At 43.5% G+C, this 17,845-nt stretch overlaps 1 protein-coding gene, 1 long non-coding RNA gene and 1 pseudogene across 12 annotated transcripts in view; 2 read left to right on the top strand and 1 right to left on the bottom strand.

Moving 5' to 3' along the window:
• FGF1 (fibroblast growth factor 1) overlaps positions 1-17,845 on the bottom strand; it is an 89,673-nt gene that overhangs the window by 34,083 nt on the left and 37,745 nt on the right. The window lies entirely within an intron of this gene.
• The window catches only part of LOC311623180, a 285,875-nt gene that overhangs the window by 242,394 nt on the left and 25,636 nt on the right, over positions 1-17,845 (top strand). The gene's annotated exons all lie outside the window — the stretch shown is intronic.
• Positions 16,111-16,663, top strand: LOC311622550 (large ribosomal subunit protein uL6-like; annotated as a pseudogene). The gene has a single exon. The product of its transcript is annotated as a large ribosomal subunit protein uL6-like (transcript).

Here is a 17,845-nt window from a genome sequence, read left to right as displayed (position 1 = left end):
AAGCACTTCTCCCCTTGGAGCACTGTTCCATCGGAGATCAGGAATTCTTTCAAGTGCTTAGAGAAAACAGCCTCCACTCCAAGAGGAAAAATGGTGCACTTGCTGGCAGTGGTGTGTGTGCTCTATTCTGTCTGAACTTTAATGGTCTCCCCGCAAACCCCTTCCAAAGCATCCTGCAGGCTCTCGGCCATCCTGAAGAGTTGCACACATCTTAATGGAAATATCCTTCCTGCTGACCGATGCTTCAGAGCCTCGGGGCCTGGAGCCAAATGCAAAGTGATTCTGCAGAGACAGGAGCAGCGAGCAGCCCTCGCCCCTTCTTCCAACCTCTCTCACTGATGTGGTGCCAACAATCTTCTGAATCTGTTGTACAGGTTACAATCTCCAGAGCCAGCCCAGCAAGCACATTTCTTTCTTGGAGTCTGCAGACCTTTCAGCTCATAGGAAGATGGCCAGTTTGCTAAGTCTTTCTTATTTTTCTTATCTCCGGACCCAGAAATTTTGGCTTCTCCAAACTCTTTTGAAGAATGTGTTTGTTATCTCTCTGAAAATGCCAAGAGCTTGTTCTTCTTCATGTTTCCCAATAGCCCGCTCTGGACATACCAGAAATAATAAAATATGTCCATAAATAATGAAATAGTAACCTTTTCTTGAACATTTACTATGTGTCTCATACATTACTTTAATTCTCAAATAAATTCTGTTAGGTAGGCATTGCTTTTAATTTTTTTCTTTTTTTGTGTGTATTTTTTGTTGTTGTTGTTTGTTGTTTTTTTTTTAGTCTAGGAGGTAAATGAATAGAGTAAAATTTTCTATTCAGTCACCTACCCCAGCTGGTTCAATGTCCCAACCTTTAGTGAACAGAAAACACATATGCTGCCCTGAACTGAACTTGAGGCATTTGCTTTCTCAGTCCTCACTCTGCAGCTCAGGACCAGAGGCGCAGAAAGCTTCAGTCATATCCCCAAGGTCAGACAGTGAAATGAATGTCAGAGCTGAGGGACGGTTTTCTAACTCTAGAGCTCATGATTTTAATAGCCAAGAATTGTGGGAAAGAGAAGAGAAAGTCCATTGGACTGAGTAATCCTTAGCTTCTCTATTCTTTTTGCCCCACCAAACTCCATAACTTGCATAGTCCTGTTGACGGTGTTCTAAAGGAGATACTTGTTGTCATTGAATGGAGTCTGCATTTATGTCCTATCTTGGCACACGACCATTCTCTTTCACAGCGGTGCAGTGACCTCTTGATTGCCACTCTCTTGCTCTTCCTAAATCGCCCAGCGTCACCCGAGTCCATCTTGACCTTTGTCACACTAGAGTCACTTGCCATTGATCAAAAGAGAGCTGGGGCCAAGCGCGGGACCGCTGGAGGTGTGTGTGTGGGTGCTATGTGAATGGTCTTACTTGGTTGGAAACACCATGAAAGAGGCAAGTTCTCACAACCTGAGAGTCATAGACCTGGGTTTTGGCTCCTGCTGTTTCATTAATTCCTGGTGTGACCAGCAAGTCATCTAATGTCTCTGACCCTCTGCTGCCTCGTCTGTCAAATGAAGCTGCTGCGAGTACTGATGTGGTCAGGGGCCACGAGGAAAGAATGAGGCAGGCCCAGGAAGGGCCCCACATACAGAGAGTGTCTAGGAAATTGAAGGAATTGTTGTTAATGTATCAGTGTGTTGAATATTGACAATTTGATAGCAATTGGGCTTCTACAAAGCATTTTATGTGAGTAAACAAGCCTCTGCTGGTGCCTGTTGTGTAGGCACCACATTAAGCACTTTATAATCACTTTGTATTTGCTATTCCTTCTGGTATATGGGTAGATGCCCACGTGCTCTTTTGCTCCAGCTGAGAGAACTGTCAGCCGAGAGGCTGAGCAAATTTGTGGTTTAGCCACGAAAGAAATCCTCAGCCATGAGAGGTCAGGTTGCTGTGTTGCCCTCTGTAGGGCAGCCTCATTTCCATGAGCCCCAGGCTCACCAAAACATTAAAAAATAGAGAGTACAGAACTCACATTTCTGCCAGACAGATGATGGCCAGGCATCTCTGGAAGAATGGTTAGCAGTCCTGGCGTGCAGGTTCGGGCTTAAGGTGCTTGGATACGAAGGAGGAATGTAAACTCCATAGAGCTTATTTCACACGTCAGAGTCTATTCTGGTTCTTGAAAGTGGGCCCAGAGGCCCTGCTTGGGCAGGCCCGGGAGCCACATTCCTGCAGCGGCATTTAGCAGCATGCAGGAATCCAGTGGGGGCAGGGCCCAGGGTTCAAAGGGTCCCAGTGAGAGCCACAGCCAGAGGACAGGAAGAAAACAGTCACCTGCCCCAAAGCCAGCCTTCTAGTGACTAGTTTCTGGAAGGTCTACATTAGACTAGTATAAGCCTTTCCTCCTTTTATATTTTTTTCTTTTTAAGGACTTCGGCTAATTTTAGAGCGCTTTACTTGCCAACTCTCTCTGATCTCTCTTGGAAAGTCCAAAAGCGGCCATTCTCCTATCCGCACTGTTTGCCCAGTTTCAGCACGCCCGGTGGCTCACATGGTCCTGTGGCCACATCTTTGGTAGTCCACACACAGCTCTGCACACAACCCAGCTGCTGGCAAGAACCAGGCAGGGTTTATGGGAAGGAGATGGTGTTTGAAAAGGGATGAGCTGAAATCTTACATCCAAGAAGCTAAATAAGAAATAAATCTGCCTCGGGTATCTAGCATCTCCAGGGTGGTGCCCATTGCAGACAAGATGACATTTATCGGGAAAATCACTGGGATAGGTGGATGCTGATAATCACGACAGCACACTCATCTGTCAAACCTGGCCTCTCAGGGGAGTTTTCCTTCGTTTTGGCAGGTAGCTCAAGGCATGGTTTCAATGCCTCGTGATTTCCCTCCTGGTTTATTTCTTTTTTTTCCTCACTGACCTTTCCAAGCCATTTATATTCCCCACTGTCCACTACTCCTCTCTCATGTCTAATATATCAAAGCTCCACTATATTGGGTGGGGTTGTTTGAAAAATGGAGAATTTTTACGTTATTTGCCTTCGAAAGCAGATTAGGCAACAAAAGTGAGGAGAAATGTCAGGGTGACTTCTGCCATGCTTTCGCACATAATTGCTCTCAGCTTTTAAAGATTCTACATTCCTGGGCTCCTCCTTAGTTCAAAGGGCTCCTCTGGAATGTGATAAACCTGGACATTTAGATGGGCCCATGGGGGAAGGCAGGACATTCCCCAGTGTTTTTCATGGTGTATTCTTGAGCCCTCCATGGTATAAATAACTTTCTATAGGTCTGTTCAGTAAATAAAACAGTAAATAAATGAATAGGTGTTGCTCTTCAAAATAGCCCTCCATAGGAGTTGTGAAATTTCACATTCTATAGGGAGTTTAATTGATTTGATTTTCAAAAGTAATGTTTAGCACTGAATTTTCAGCAAGGCGACTATTATGAGCTTCCCTGAGTCTATGTCGGACCCACCGTATCTAGGATAGTTCTCATCATTTCCCCATCCTCTTCCTCAGACCCAAATTGTATCTTGTGTAACATTTATGATTCTTCTTATGTGTTTGTTTACTTGTTACTGCCTCACTTCACTACACCACACACACACACACACACACACACCTGTAACCTCATGAGGACCCAAGCCAGGTTTGTTTTGCTCACATTATATGTCACCACCTAGATCTGTGCCTGACACATAGTAATTGCTCAATAAATAATTAGGAATGAATGAATTTAAAACGTCTTATAAAAAAGCTGTTGGGTTAAAAAAAAAAAAAAAAGCGATTTACCAAAAAAAATAATCCCTATGGAAAAGGGTAATAATTAAGGTTAATTTCCCTTTTCTGCAGGTCCTTTTCATTTTGGTGAATAGTGTTTGTCTGAGGATTGTGTTTGCCAGAGGAGGGGGTTGGAATCACCGGTCATCTATATAGTGTGTGAGGCCTGCCACTTTCCCCATTCTCTTTATCTATCCTTTCTTCATATATTTATTAAATGTTACTCAAGTATATGCCAGGCATAGTAAAGCAGGGGTAATAGTATACCTACCTCACAGATTGCTGTGAGGATCAAATGAAATCATTGTATTTAACAATTTTTGGCAAAGTACCTGACATATTAAGAGCATGGAAAATGCTAGCCATTAACATTATCATCAGAAATATTCATGGGAGCAATTCTTATGTACCCTCTGTTTCAGACTCTCCAGAATAAGGAGAAAAGATACTATCTAAACCACCAGGGGCTTGTGGTGATTTATGTCATCCGCTTTCTTTCCATAACATCTGCTTTCAGAGCAGAGGGTTATATGGTGGCCTCTTCATTTTACAGGTGGGGAGGGTCAGCTAGCCAAGGACAAGAGTGAGGAAAGTTTTGAATAAAGACTCAATGCGTATTACTGATTTTTTCCCTTTTACCTCAAGCTCATTGTTTGACTTGGCCCAGCACTGTTACTGATCCTGTCTTTTTATCTTTTTAATTTGATATTTGTTCATCATGGTTTTTTTTTCCCCCGAATGAAATTTGACTTTTAAAAATATTGCATTGAAATATAATTTCTGAGTAAATTTTGCACCTGAGGCAAGTGCCTTCCTCGACTCGCCCTAGTTCCAGCCCTTTTAACTAGTGTAAGTTTCTCTAACCTTTCAATATTGAGCCCTTTGACTCTAGTAGAGTTAGTAAAATTTAGGTACTTATTATCCACCCTGTGTAGTTCACCATCAACTCCTGTCTGAACTTCTGAAATGACCCCCTCTTTTGTTCTGGGCCCCTCCGGTCATTTCTATACTCAAAGCCAGGGGGATTTTTAAGAAGCTTATATCAGATTGGCCACTCCCTCTTTTAAAACCTACTGTGGCTTTCTATTTTCATAAACCCTTACCGTGGCCTACAAGACACCTTCTAGTCTGGTATTACCTCCTGCCACTCCCTCTTTTTGCCCATTGCATACCAGCCACTGCTGTCTTCCCTGGGACCCTTGACCCAGTGTGGTCTTCTCCACATGGCTGCCTTCATACAAATTGCTCACCTTCCAGCAATGCCTTTCCCAACACGGTCCACTGCCTTGGCTCTGACTCACTTTTCAGATGGCAGCTGATGCACCACCTCCTCAGGTCTACCCTGACCTCCTGACCTAAGTTCTGTCCCCCCTCTGCCTTCATCATTCTATTTTATTGCCTCCTGTTCTCTTCCTTTCCAACACGTCCCATCATTTGTGATTAATTAAATACCCACCCATGTATTCACTTGTTTGATGTCTATCTCCCTCACTAGACTGTCAGTTCCCGGAGGGCCATGTTTAGCGCCTTCTTCTCCTCAGTCCCTAAGCAATGCCTGGCACAGAGGAATTGCTCACGTATCTGTTGAGTGAATGAGGGAGGGAAGGGAATGAGTGAACAAATCCGTCTTCAGCCTGTAGAGTCATGACCTAAGGATGCTGCCACACACTAAGAGACTTAACTTTCATGTCCCATTCTGCTCTTCTAAAGCAAGTGTTTTCCCCCTAGATTATTTTTATAGAAAAATAAAAGTGAAGCAAATATAGAGATAATTATTGATTCTCACTCACAAAGTTCCTGCTTCCTATCACCAACATCCTCCTGAGAGCCTGCTGCAGGATTCCCAGGAACCATAGGAAATAAGTCTGCTAAGCACTTGAAATGCCATTACGAAAATAGACCGGACTTGACCTTCCTCTTGTGGAAGGGCCTCTCTCCTCAGGGAAAACCTTGCAAAGAAATTTCACCTGCTCTTAGGTGCTTCCTTCTTCAGTCATCCTCCCAGCAGCATTATCTGCACATGCTCAGAATCTTGTTCTGAGATTGACCCCCCACAGCCTAGGTCATCGCCTGTGCAAATTGATCATTTATAGCCTGACTTTGCTCAATACATTAGGATTTTTCCTTATTAATAAACACAAATCTAAACCTCCATTTGTAATGGCTACATAGGGTTATACTATGTGGACATGCAAAACTATGTCCATTAATCTCCTTTCATTGAGCATCTAGGTGGGGACTGTTTGTCAGTATTGTAGACATGGGCCTGGCACTTGCAGCCTCAACACTCCTCCAGGGGGATTCTGATGCACACCCGAGTGTGAGAGTCCTGGTCTGGGGGAGTTTTGTTTTCTTCATCAAGAAAGAGGAAAGGAATTCAGCCTGGAAGGGAAGGGCCAGCTTGATTATTTTTGTCCCTTTAGCAGAGGCACTGAAATATCTCCAAATCCACTCTCCTTGTTTTCTTTAAAAGCAGGAGCCCAGGGGACACTGCCCATTTTGATATGTTTATTTTTTTCTCTTTCTTTCCATTACTCATTTTCCTTTACGGAATTATTGTTTGTCCCTGCTGGGGGGGAAGGAAAGAAAACAGGTGAGGCGACGTGGGTGCAGGCTCCAGGTGCTCCTCGCCCAGCTCTGCCGTGTGAGGCAGGGACAGGAGGGCTTCCTGTCTCTGCAGCGAGAGGCCCTGGCCTCCGGCAGGCACCCCAATGCATCTTGACTTAATTTGGGTGGCTCCAAGGCTCTGTTTGCTGTGTATAGTAGAACCTGATGGGAAGGCCCAAATCTCTCTAAACTGAGCTAGAAACCAGTTCGGGAGAATTGATGGGCATCTAATCACAATATTCAAGCCCATGATAAGATGAAATCAGGCCTCCAGGGTGAGGAAGGTCACCTGGCTCAGGATTTCAATGAGATTCTCTTATGTTTGTGTTTCTCTCTGCCTATTATTCTATTGGTGAAGTTGTTCCCAGTTTTTGAAGATCTGAGTACTCATTCATTCACTTGACACATATTTAATGAGCACCTACTATGTGCCAGGCATGAGGTATATAATGGGGAACGGGACAGACTGAATGAGGCCCTCTTGAAGTTCACATTCCAGTGGGGAAGACCCACCATGAAGGGATTCCCAGTGAACGGAATGTCACCCCGGTCAAGTCCAGGGCACCATGGGAGCCAGATAATTGATGAATTACAAAGCCTGGGAGATGGGAAGACTTCCTGGAGGAAAAGGCATTTATATTCCCACTGAAGAGGGAGCAGTTATCAGGAAGAGCATGAGCAAAGTCCCTGAGCCTAGAAAGAGCATGTTTCATTTGGGGAACTGAAAATGACCCACCAGAGATGAGAAGAAAGGGCTGTGGCTGGAGGCGCAGGCAGGGACATATATGGAGCCCTGTGTGTCTTTATCTACAGGACAGTCGGAAACCACTGAACAATGTAGGCTGGGGTGAGACATAGTCAGAACTGTATTTTTAAAAAGTCACTCTGGCTGCTGCATGAGGAAGCATTGGAGGAGAGGTGAAAGCAGGGAAACTAGATGCGATGGTCCAAGTAAGTGGTAGCAGGCGAGGGCCTTAGATAAGACAGTAGATGTGGGTGTGGGCCAATGTGCTAGTGCTCTGCACAGCCTCCCCCAGGGCATCTTGGGTAGATTGGCCCAATGGCCTTCTTTCAGAGAGATAGCAGCATTCAGCCAGTGCACAGTCCCAGGAGAAGAGCTAAACTGGGATTTAAAAATCCCATCACCCACCAAATATGCCGGGACATAGACTTTCCAGTGCTGCTTTGGGAATGTGGGCTTCATCTTCCATAGTCGGGTTGGAAGTGAGGCACCGGGCATCTTAATAAATAATAAATAATAATAGCTCCATGGAGCCAGCTTTCCTCTTTGCCTGGCCTGCCGGGCTGGGCAGTAAGGACTCTTGTCCCTGCTCTTCTCCATCCTGTCCTGACTCACCAGCTGACTGGACAAGTCATCTGTCCCTCAGCTGCATGTGTCTGACCTTAAGAACTGAATTTCCGAGTCATGCTACCTACAAGACGGTGTCATCTCTGGGAGGTTTGAGGGCAGGTCAGACAGTCAGAGGAAAGAAGGGGAACAGCAGGCTCTCAATATGCCTCCTGACCCTATGATTCGGTGGGGCTTGGTGACACCAGAGGAGATGGCTAAGGTCTTCTTCAGGGCATTTCATTCATTCACTCAACAAATGGTTATTAAAAGTCTATGTTCCTGTCCCCATTCTCAGATGGTGAATAAAGTTTGTAGTCTTACCAGCGTGGAATTATATCCCAGCCACTTCCTGAGGCATAGCCAGTGGCTCACCTGCCTCCAAGCTCTCCTGGTCTAAGTATTGAGTACGAAGGCCCAAGAGTCCCCCCGCAATGAATCCACCTGGCCTCTAACAGAAAACTTCCAGTTTGAAAATGTGCCAGGTTCGCCTCACCTCCAGGCTTTTGGACTTGCTTTTCCCTTGGCCTGGACTTCCCTTGGCCGACACTGCCACCTGCCCTATCAGCCCCCAGGATATTCCTACTTCTTCAGACTTCACCTTTTTTTTCTCTCCAGTGTCCTGCACAGGCTTGGAACATAATATGTGTTTAATAAACATTTGTTGAAAGAAAGGAGGGTGGGCAGGGAGAGTGCTGATCCATGCTATGCTGTGCAGCTTATTAGTTTTGCTGGAAAGACACGCTCTACACTTAGAAATCTCCTCAGAAACAAAAGCCTGGGGAAACCATACTGATTTGCCAATTGCCACACTGAACCCAAGTATGAGTATCTTTTTTTTTTTTTTTTTTAAGATCCTTAAATTAATTTCTAGGGAGAGACAAAAACATCAGTGTAATAGTATAACATTGATTGGCTTCCTCCTGCATGCCCCCTAATGAGAACTGAGCCTGTGACTCAGGCATGTGCCCTGCCTGGGAATCGAACCGGCAGTCTTTTGGTGCATGGGCCAATGCCCAACCTATGGAGCCACACCGGCCAGGGAGAGATTATTAACTTTAATAATAGACACTTATGAATTGTTTAACTGTTTACTTTGTAAGTAAAGATAAAATCTAAAGAAGAATGAAAAAGGCAAAAGAGCAAGGGCAGAAGGAGCTCTGAACTAGGGGTATGAGGTAGAGCATCTACTGTTACCTCTTGGCTTTCTGGGTCATCACATGGATGCACTTGGCAATGACATCACCTCAGTTCAGGATGAGGAATGGCCCGGTAAGAAAAGGGTTACGTGGAGACAGGGAAGGAAAGAGAGGAACCAGGTGCTTTGCTCTCCTCTTGGCTATAACTTATTAACTAAATTCAAGTTCCTTTTCCTTGCCCCCTGGACTGAGGGTAAAGTCCTGCTGGAGGCCCAAGTATAGTTCTTTGGGGCCTTTCCAGGGTCAGAAAACTCACATGCGAGCAACTTTGTTTACATCAGCAAATGCAGCTGCGCTGTGCAAGCACTTGACCGGCCCCTGACTCCCAACACAAAACAGATGTCTGGGCAGCACAGAGAAAGCACACGGGGCTCCTGAACTGGTAGGACTTTGTTTTTGATGAGCTGGGGAAACAACAGGAGACGGCTGGCACTGGATGTGCCAAGAGCTGTCAACAGCAGTGACCAAATAGACCTAGCTTTGTGCTGGCTTCGGTCACTTGGGCCCCGAGAAGAGATGCTCAGAGGGGACTGTAAAGGCCAGATTGCATGCCTCCTGGAGAAAGCCAAGTCACTATGTGTCGCACCATGGGCTTTTGAGCTGCCTTTTGACGGGATGTGGAAAGAGTTGTGGACCCCTAGGCCGGAGAAGGGGAAGTGGGATCAGAACCAATATTCCACTTGACACTCAGTCCTAGAAACTGCTCTTCTACTTTTGTCTGCATAACTTGTTGAATATCACCCACACGGTAGAATGTGGAATAAATCTCTCCCTAATAAGTAAATGATTGCTTGGTTTAGGTTTATCATTATGTTAAACATTTTTTTCAGGCAATGTTTACCAGCTATAAATATTAATAAATAATGAAAAACCAAGTCCTCCTTAAAGAACCAATGCACCCCCAGGAGCGTCATGCCATCTGCCCACTCATTTGAACAATCTAACTTGCATTCCCTATAATGCTCTACTCTACTGATATTCATTTAGTAGATTTGCAAAATTGCATACGGTGGTAAATTCTCCCTTGAGGAAAGGGATGAAATTAAAACAAGTTATTTAAGATATTCCAAACTGTGAATTTAAAAGATAATACCTATACATATGCATTGGGAAAAGGCTACAGATTACACACATGCACCCAAAAATGTGACAACAGCCATCATTGACTGGTAAAGTCACAAGGATTTTTATTTTCTTCTTTATATTTTTCCATATTTCCCTCATTTTTTTAAAACTAGTAGCATATATTATTTGTGTAGTCAGAGACATTTTTATTTTTAAAAATCTATTAAAAATTGTAATAGCTAGGATCCGGAAACAGCCCAAGTGTCCATCAGTATATGAGTGGATAAAAAGTTGTGGTACATTTACACAAAGGAATACTATGCAGCAGTAAAAAAAAGACATGGAGGGACCTTTGAGACAACATGGAAGGTCCTGGAAAGTACTATGCTAAGTGAAATAAGACAGTCAGAGAAAGACAAGTATCACAAGATCCCATTCATATGTGCAATCCAATGAACAAAATTAACTGACAAAAAACAGATCCAGAGCCACGGAGGCATGCAATAGACCACATGTGTCAAACACAAGGCCCGCGGGCCAAATCCAGCCCGCCAGGCCTTGCAATGTGGCCCGAACCGCGCTGTCATCACTGCACTCCGCTGTCAGTTTATGACATTGTCAGTTTATGACTGTTCAGTAAACCATTCGGCCCGCGATTTAGGCTGGATTTTAGATTTTGGCCCCTTCTCTGACTGAGTTCGACACCCCTACAATAGACTGATGAATCTCAGTGGGAAGAGAGGGTGGGGGCAGCGGGAAGAGAATAACCAAACTTATATGCTAACTCATAGACACAGACAATAGTGTGGTGAAGGCCTGGGGGTAAAAAGGGGACATCTGTAATACTTTCAACAATAAAAAATAAATTTAAAAATACTATATATACTTCTTGCTGCAATTTAGGGGTCAATAGCCTGAGTTAATACTAAAAGTTTCTCACTTAAGTCTCCCTCTAGGAAAACAGGGCTTTTTCCCCCTTGGATAGAATTGGAAATTTCTCAGTAGGGAGCAATAGCTGACCTTAAGATTCAAAATGATACCCATGAGAGAGATAATAGCTGGGGGATTAGGCTTCTAATCCCTCATCACGTACTTAGCATAGAACCAATAGTTTTCTCCCTCTCTAATGACCAATTTAAAAATCTGATCCTCACTTCTTGTCTTCTGTTATCAGACTTAGTTACAATGAAGTAGGTCTCCATTTGCATCCCAACTCTACCATTTGCTAAGATCTTGGCCAAGTCATTTCTAATCTTTGTGCCTCTGTCTGCTTATCTGACAGGCTTATTATGAGGATTAACTGAAATAATGCATCTAAGCGCACGTGAGCACAGCAATAAAGGCTGACTATTATCATTATCCCAAACATCTTTTCCAACTGTTATGTGGAAAACATCTCTTCTGACTTAGGTGGGCCCTGTAATATAAAGGTGTATACTGAGAACAGTGGCCTTCCAGAAAAACCTCAGGAACACTGACATGAGAGGAAAGACTTAAAACATTGTTCCTACTTACCTGCTGTCACACAGCTGGTTCCCCCACAGAGGCCTCAAAGTCTTTGGTTGAGCAGCAAACCTCACTCACCAAGGAAACCCCTGCGAGCCTGGCTGCCTGCCTCATCTGCATGCCTCAATAAGTCAGCGCTCTCTTTTAGCTGTTCCTTTTGGTTTCTCTGACTCAGAAGATCTTAGGTCATTCTCAGACAGCCTCCCCACTTTCCTTATTTCTACCTGCTGTCCTGGACATTTGTTATCCTTTGATTGCTCAGCATCTGAAGCCCCCTTTCCATATTTTAGAGATACCCACCCCTGCAAAGCACACACACACACACACACACACACACACACACACACACATCTAGTTCTGTCTGGATCATTCCTTCAGTGTGATGCTAGGCCACTACACCTTCCAAGTGATTCTGAAGGTTCTCTAAGGTTCCCTAAACTCTCTTTCTGCTTACATCAGTCAAAGTCAATTTTGGCTCTTTATAATTAAGAAACCTATCCTAGCCAGTTCCTACTTGTCCTTCATACCTCCTTCGGCATAAATCTTTCAGCTGTTGGTTCCCCAAACTTGCTGAGCTTCCCATGTCATATTATTTATTACACTGGTTATAGCATTTTATTATAATTGTCTGCTTATCCTCCCCTAGACTGTTAGCCCCCACAGCCATTTACATCACTGTAGTATATCCGTCATGGAGCAAAGTGCCTGGCACATAATAGGCCCTCTGCCAATATTAAATTAATGAATGAGCCATTAAACCTTACTATGCAGGCGGAAACCAGAACCACCACAGTAGTTCCACATGGAGAACCAGTTAACTCGCCAGCTTCTTGATAACCTGGCACCATTCCTAGTCTGATTCCAGGGAAACTAGGTTTCCTTTAGCCTTTGGCAAGGAATAAGATATTCCAGTGGCGTCTTGAGTGGGCGAGTGTGATGTTGGCCCCGTCTTGAAGTGGGTGAGTAATCCCCCAGGCAGCACTTAGTTTTAAATCCTGGCTTATAACATGGTCATCTCATGAAGCTCCCGGCTTAAAATGGAAAGTGGCATTACTCATGGCGAAGAGCAGACAATAAAAAAAACATGTAGGTGGGGCCTGACACAATGGAGTGAGTATTCTCTAGCAGTGATGAGCATCTCTGCTCTGAGTGCTTGGCAGACTGGCAGACAGCTCAGTCATAGCTCAGCTTTTGAACTATACCTCTGACTTAGTTCATCACCCAGCAGCCCACTCTTCGGGGGATGTTGAGAGACATTGAGTTTCTCACCCTCCAGCAGGCATGGTGGCAGGAAATGTCCCTGAATCAACATCAGTGGGTGGCATAAAACAATGATTATAAACATAGACTTTGGCATTCAACAGAACTGGGTCAGAATCCCAGCTCTTGTACTGACGAGCTCCATCACCCAGAACAAGTTACTTAACCTCTCTGATCCTAAGTTTCTTATATGCAAAATGGGTTAAGTAATAGTACCTACTATAAGGTCAGGGGGAAAGTGAATCAGATAATCTGTTTAAAGCCCTTATCACAATTCCTGGCAAGTAACCGACGGTGGGTACTAAGTGCTGGTATTTTATTATTGTTGTTGTTAATCCTCACCGAAGGATATTTTTCCATTGATCTTTTAGAGAGAGGGAAAGACAGAGATAAATATTTATGTGAGAGAAACACATTAATTGATTGCCTCCTGCACTTGCTCCAACCAGGGCCCGGGCCAGGGAGGAGTCTGCAACGAAGGTGCGTGCCCTTGTCCAGAACTGAACCCTGGACCCTTTGGTCTGCAGGCCAATGCTCTATCCATTGAGCCAAACCAGATAGGGCCTAAGTGCTGGTATTGATAATGTTACCATCCTCTTGCGGTAGCCTCCATTACTTCTCTATCCTTTATGTTTATACAAATGCTCCTCAACTTCTGATGGGGTTACATTGTAAGATGAAAATACACTTAATCTATTGAACATTCATAGCTCAGCCTAGCCTACCTTAACTGTGATCAAAACATTTTTATTGGCATACAGTTGGGTACAATCATCACAGTGAATACGCTGTAGACTATCAGTGTTGACTCTCGTGATCACATAGCTGACAGAGCTGTACTCACTGCTGCTACCCCACATCATGAGAAAGTATTGCTCCGGATATCCCTGAGCCCAGGAAAGATAAAAATACAAAATATGAAGTACAGTTTCTACTGAATGCATATCACTTTCACACCGTCATGCAGTTGAAAAGTCATGAGTCAAACCATTGTAAGTCAGGGACCGTCTGTATTACTCTGTTAATCTCCCTCAGACTTCATACCCTTCCTTCTTCATCTATTCCCTCTCACACCCTTCTTCATCTATTCCCTCTCACACCCCGGCCTTTTTCCAAAGTCACTACTCTTCATTTCTATCTTGTCTTTCTCTCGAGTTCTACATGCTTGTCAGCTTGCTTACAAAGACCCCACTACTCAATATCTGATTGTCTCTTCCCCACTTCCTATTCCATGACCTGTCACACAGTGAAGCAAAATGCATGATACTAAATCAGTCTGATTTTAATGAAGCCTCATGGACAGATGGGCACAAGGATGTATAATGATTAGGATTCAACACCAGTTTCCGGTGCCCCAGCATAAGGTACATGCACGAACAGAAAGCAAAGTGGATCAAAGTGCGCCTGATCAAAATTGGGCATGGAGCAGCAGTGATGCTGATTACACTGTAAGCATTTTTCTTAGGAAAGAATATACTACCAGCTTTTCTAATAATGGGCTTCTTTAGTGAGTTCATAAATAAGATTCAGATTTTTTTTTTTTTTAAGAATATACTCTTGGCCACAAGCAGATTACGGACATTGCCATATGGAGATACACAATGACATACATGTGCCAAGGCTCTTAGCATTGCACTAGGTGGTTTCATGCCAATGACCCAGAGACTCAGCAATCAACAGGTCTGCCGGGATTAAGAACACTTCCCACCTTTGATCACCAATGTCTAGGTTAACCTCAGACTCTCATCTCAGGACATATCCTAGTCACTCATTTATTCAAGACATTTAATGAATAGCCTTTTATGTGCTGGGCACGTTTGTAGATATCATGGAAGATCTTCTAAAGGGCAGGATGCCAGTCCTGCCCTCCAGGAACTTATAGCCCAGCAGGGGGAGGTAAATATACATTGGGTGGGGAAATGTGATGAATTTTGCAAATAAGACATCACATTTTAATGGGAGTTCCAGACACAAAGCACTGAGGATGGAGATATAGGGGAGGAGCGGTTATTTGAGATGGTTTGTATACATGATTAAAGTCTCAAAAGACCAAGATTGTCAGGTACACTGGACAGGGGACACTACATGGGCAAGGAACAGAGTTGGGGAAATGCAAGGTGAGAAGAGGAAGCAGTAGACTTTGAATTAAGGATGGCTTATATATGATGAGTTCACGGGAGAGGGAGGTAAGGCTGGAAAGATAATTTAAAGCCAGGTCATACAACACACTTCCTGCTCAACATCTCCACATGGATGCCCAATAATTATCTTAAACTTAAGATGGCCCAAACAGAACAGTTGATTCCTTTTGCTCAATTTCCAAGCTTTCCTTTCTCAAAAATTTCAAAACAATAAATGCCCCCAGTGCCTCAGCCCCCAAACAGTCATTCTTTTTCTCTCCTTCTCACTCCATTCAATTCACCAGCAAGTCCTATTAGTTCTATCTCCAAAATATATCCTGTCTGACCTCTTCTATCATTCCATTACTGCCACCAGGTTCCAAACCATCGATATTTCTTATCTGCCTCCTCGTTTCAATTTTTTGCCCTCCTACAGCAGATTGCTTAAGTCAGATCACACCCCTTGCTTAAAACCTTCTCGTGACTTCCTGTTGCTCTATTCATAGGAAGACTGTGCCCTACAGGCTCATGATCAGGCTCCAGCCTCTCCACGGCCTCCTCCCATTCATTTCCTCCCTTGTTCAGTGTGCTTCACCTACATCATTGGCTTTCCTTCTCTTCCTTGAACTCACCCAGCATGGACCTGCCACAGCATTTTGCATTTGCTGTTCCTCTGCCTGAAACATTGTTCCCTCAGCCTGAAATGCTTCTCTTTTCTTAGACCTTTGTGTGTCCATCTCCTCAGGATTCATATTTCAGCTCCAATATCATCTCTGCAGAAGGACCTTTCCTGAAATTCTGATTAAGCTGCCCCTTCTCAGATTTTCTCTATCTCAGAACTCAAAATTTTCCTTCATAGCACGTGCTAGAAATGTTCTCCAACATTTGTGTATTTTTCTATTTCATCACCACCACTTCCATTAACATGTAAATTCCATAGGCTTTGTCTTATTTACTACCATCTCTTCAGTCTTGAGCACAATCCTAGCCCAACAGAAAATGAATATTTATGGAATTCTGATGCCTGGACCACATACCCAGAAATTCTGATTCATTTGTCTAGGTTGGGACAAGGCAGAAAAAAAGAGGTAATTTATTTGAAAAAAAATGTTTTTGCCATCTACACATTTTTGCTTGCTCCAACCCCCTAATATCCTGTTTATTTATGCCAAATAACATCATCCAGAAAGTCAGTCAGTTTAAAAATATTACGTTAAACTTTACCACATCTATTGTGAATGAGGACCACTCTCAGCAATCCAACTGTCAACGTCCTAGAAAACGGGATGGGACACACAGTTATTGCGAAAGGCCCCAGAGGCACCCTGTGGAGGAACTTCAGTCACATCAATGTAGAACACAGTCTCCTTGGAAAGAAAAAGAAGAGGCTCTGGCTGACAAATGGTGGGGAAATAGGAAGGAACTGGCTGCCATTCACACTATCTGCAGCCATGTACAGAACATGATCAAGGTTGTCACCCTGGGTTTCCATTACAAGGTGAGGTCTGTGTACGCTCACTTCCCCATCATTGTCCCAGAGAATGTTTCTCTTGTTGAAATCAGAAATTCCCTGAGTGAAAAATACGTCCACAGGGTTTGGATGAGGTCAGATATTGCTTGTTCAGTAACTCAAGTCCAAAAAGATGAGTTAATTTTTGAAGGAAATTATATTGAATAAATGCAGCTGTTTTGATTCAGCAAGCCACAACAGTTAAAAACAAGGATATCAGAAAAATTTTGGATAGCGTCTCTATTTCTGAAAAAGGAACAGTTCAGCAGCCTGATGAATAAGGTCTAAGTTGTCCAGTTATAGAATGAGCAAGATGCCAGGTGATTCCTCATACTTATTTGTGATATTTTATTTTATTATTTTTAAGTTAAATTTATTGGGGTGATATTGGTTAATAAGTTCATTATTAGTAGGTTTCAAGTGTACGTTTCTATGATACATGATCTATATAGTGCATTGTGTGCCCATCACCCAAAGTAAAATAATCTTCCATCACCATATATTTGGCCCCCTTTATTCTTTACTACTCCTACCCCCTTCCCTCTGATAACCACCATACTGTTGTCTATGTCTATAAGATTCAGCTTTATATCCCACAAATGAGTGAAATAATATGGTTCTTAGCTTTTTCTGACCAACTTATTTCGCTTAGCATAATATTCTCCAGGTCCATCCATGTTGTTTCAAAGGGCAGTACTTCACTTTTTCTTAATGTTGGATAGTATTCTATAGTATATATGTACTACATCTTCTCTATCCAATCATCTATAGAAGGACATGTTGGTCATCCCCATGTCTTGGCCACTGTGAATAATGCTGCAACGAACATAGGGGCGCATATATCTTTGTGAATAAATGTTTTTTGAGTTTTTCAGGTAGAAAAGAAGAGGAGTTGCTGGGTCATATGGTAACTCTATTCTTAGTATTTTTCAGGATTTGCCAAATTGTGTTCCATGGCCATATGCACATTTATTAAACCATGCTATACCTGGCACAATTCCCAGTTGGTTCTTATTTGCAGAGTTAAGAAACCCTGAACTGGAGAATGGAAATTTCTCTAGCATGTTGCTACCCAAAGTGGGGTTCTTGGACCAGCAGCATAGACATCACCCTGGTACTTGTTATAAGTGCAGGATCTCAGGCCCCACCCCAGGGGCTTACAGAAGCTTACGGAACCAGAAGCTTCATCTAGCAAGATGCCCCAGATGATCTGTATGCATATTATTAAATTTGAGATGCACTGAAATACAGAATTCCCGAAAGGTAAGTGTGTTGAATTTGGCAGGCTGAGCTTGCTGTATGCAGGACATTGAGGTGGGTGTGCTCTTCAGACAGTTGGAAATGTGATTCTGAAGCCACTTAGGAAGAGAACTCAAGAGGAAATGAGTATCTTCACCAAAATGCTAATTGTGGTTGGAGTAGGGGCTTGATGAGGTCATCAGTGGAGAGAAGAGGACAGAATT

The sequence above is a fragment of the Pipistrellus hanaki genome, assembly GCF_964339955.1.
Source record: "Pipistrellus hanaki genome assembly, chromosome: 5".
Lineage (NCBI taxonomy): Eukaryota > Metazoa > Chordata > Mammalia > Chiroptera > Vespertilionidae > Pipistrellus > Pipistrellus hanaki.
The sequence above is the reverse complement of the archived record's forward strand: the minus strand, read 5'-3'. Positions and strand labels throughout refer to the sequence as shown.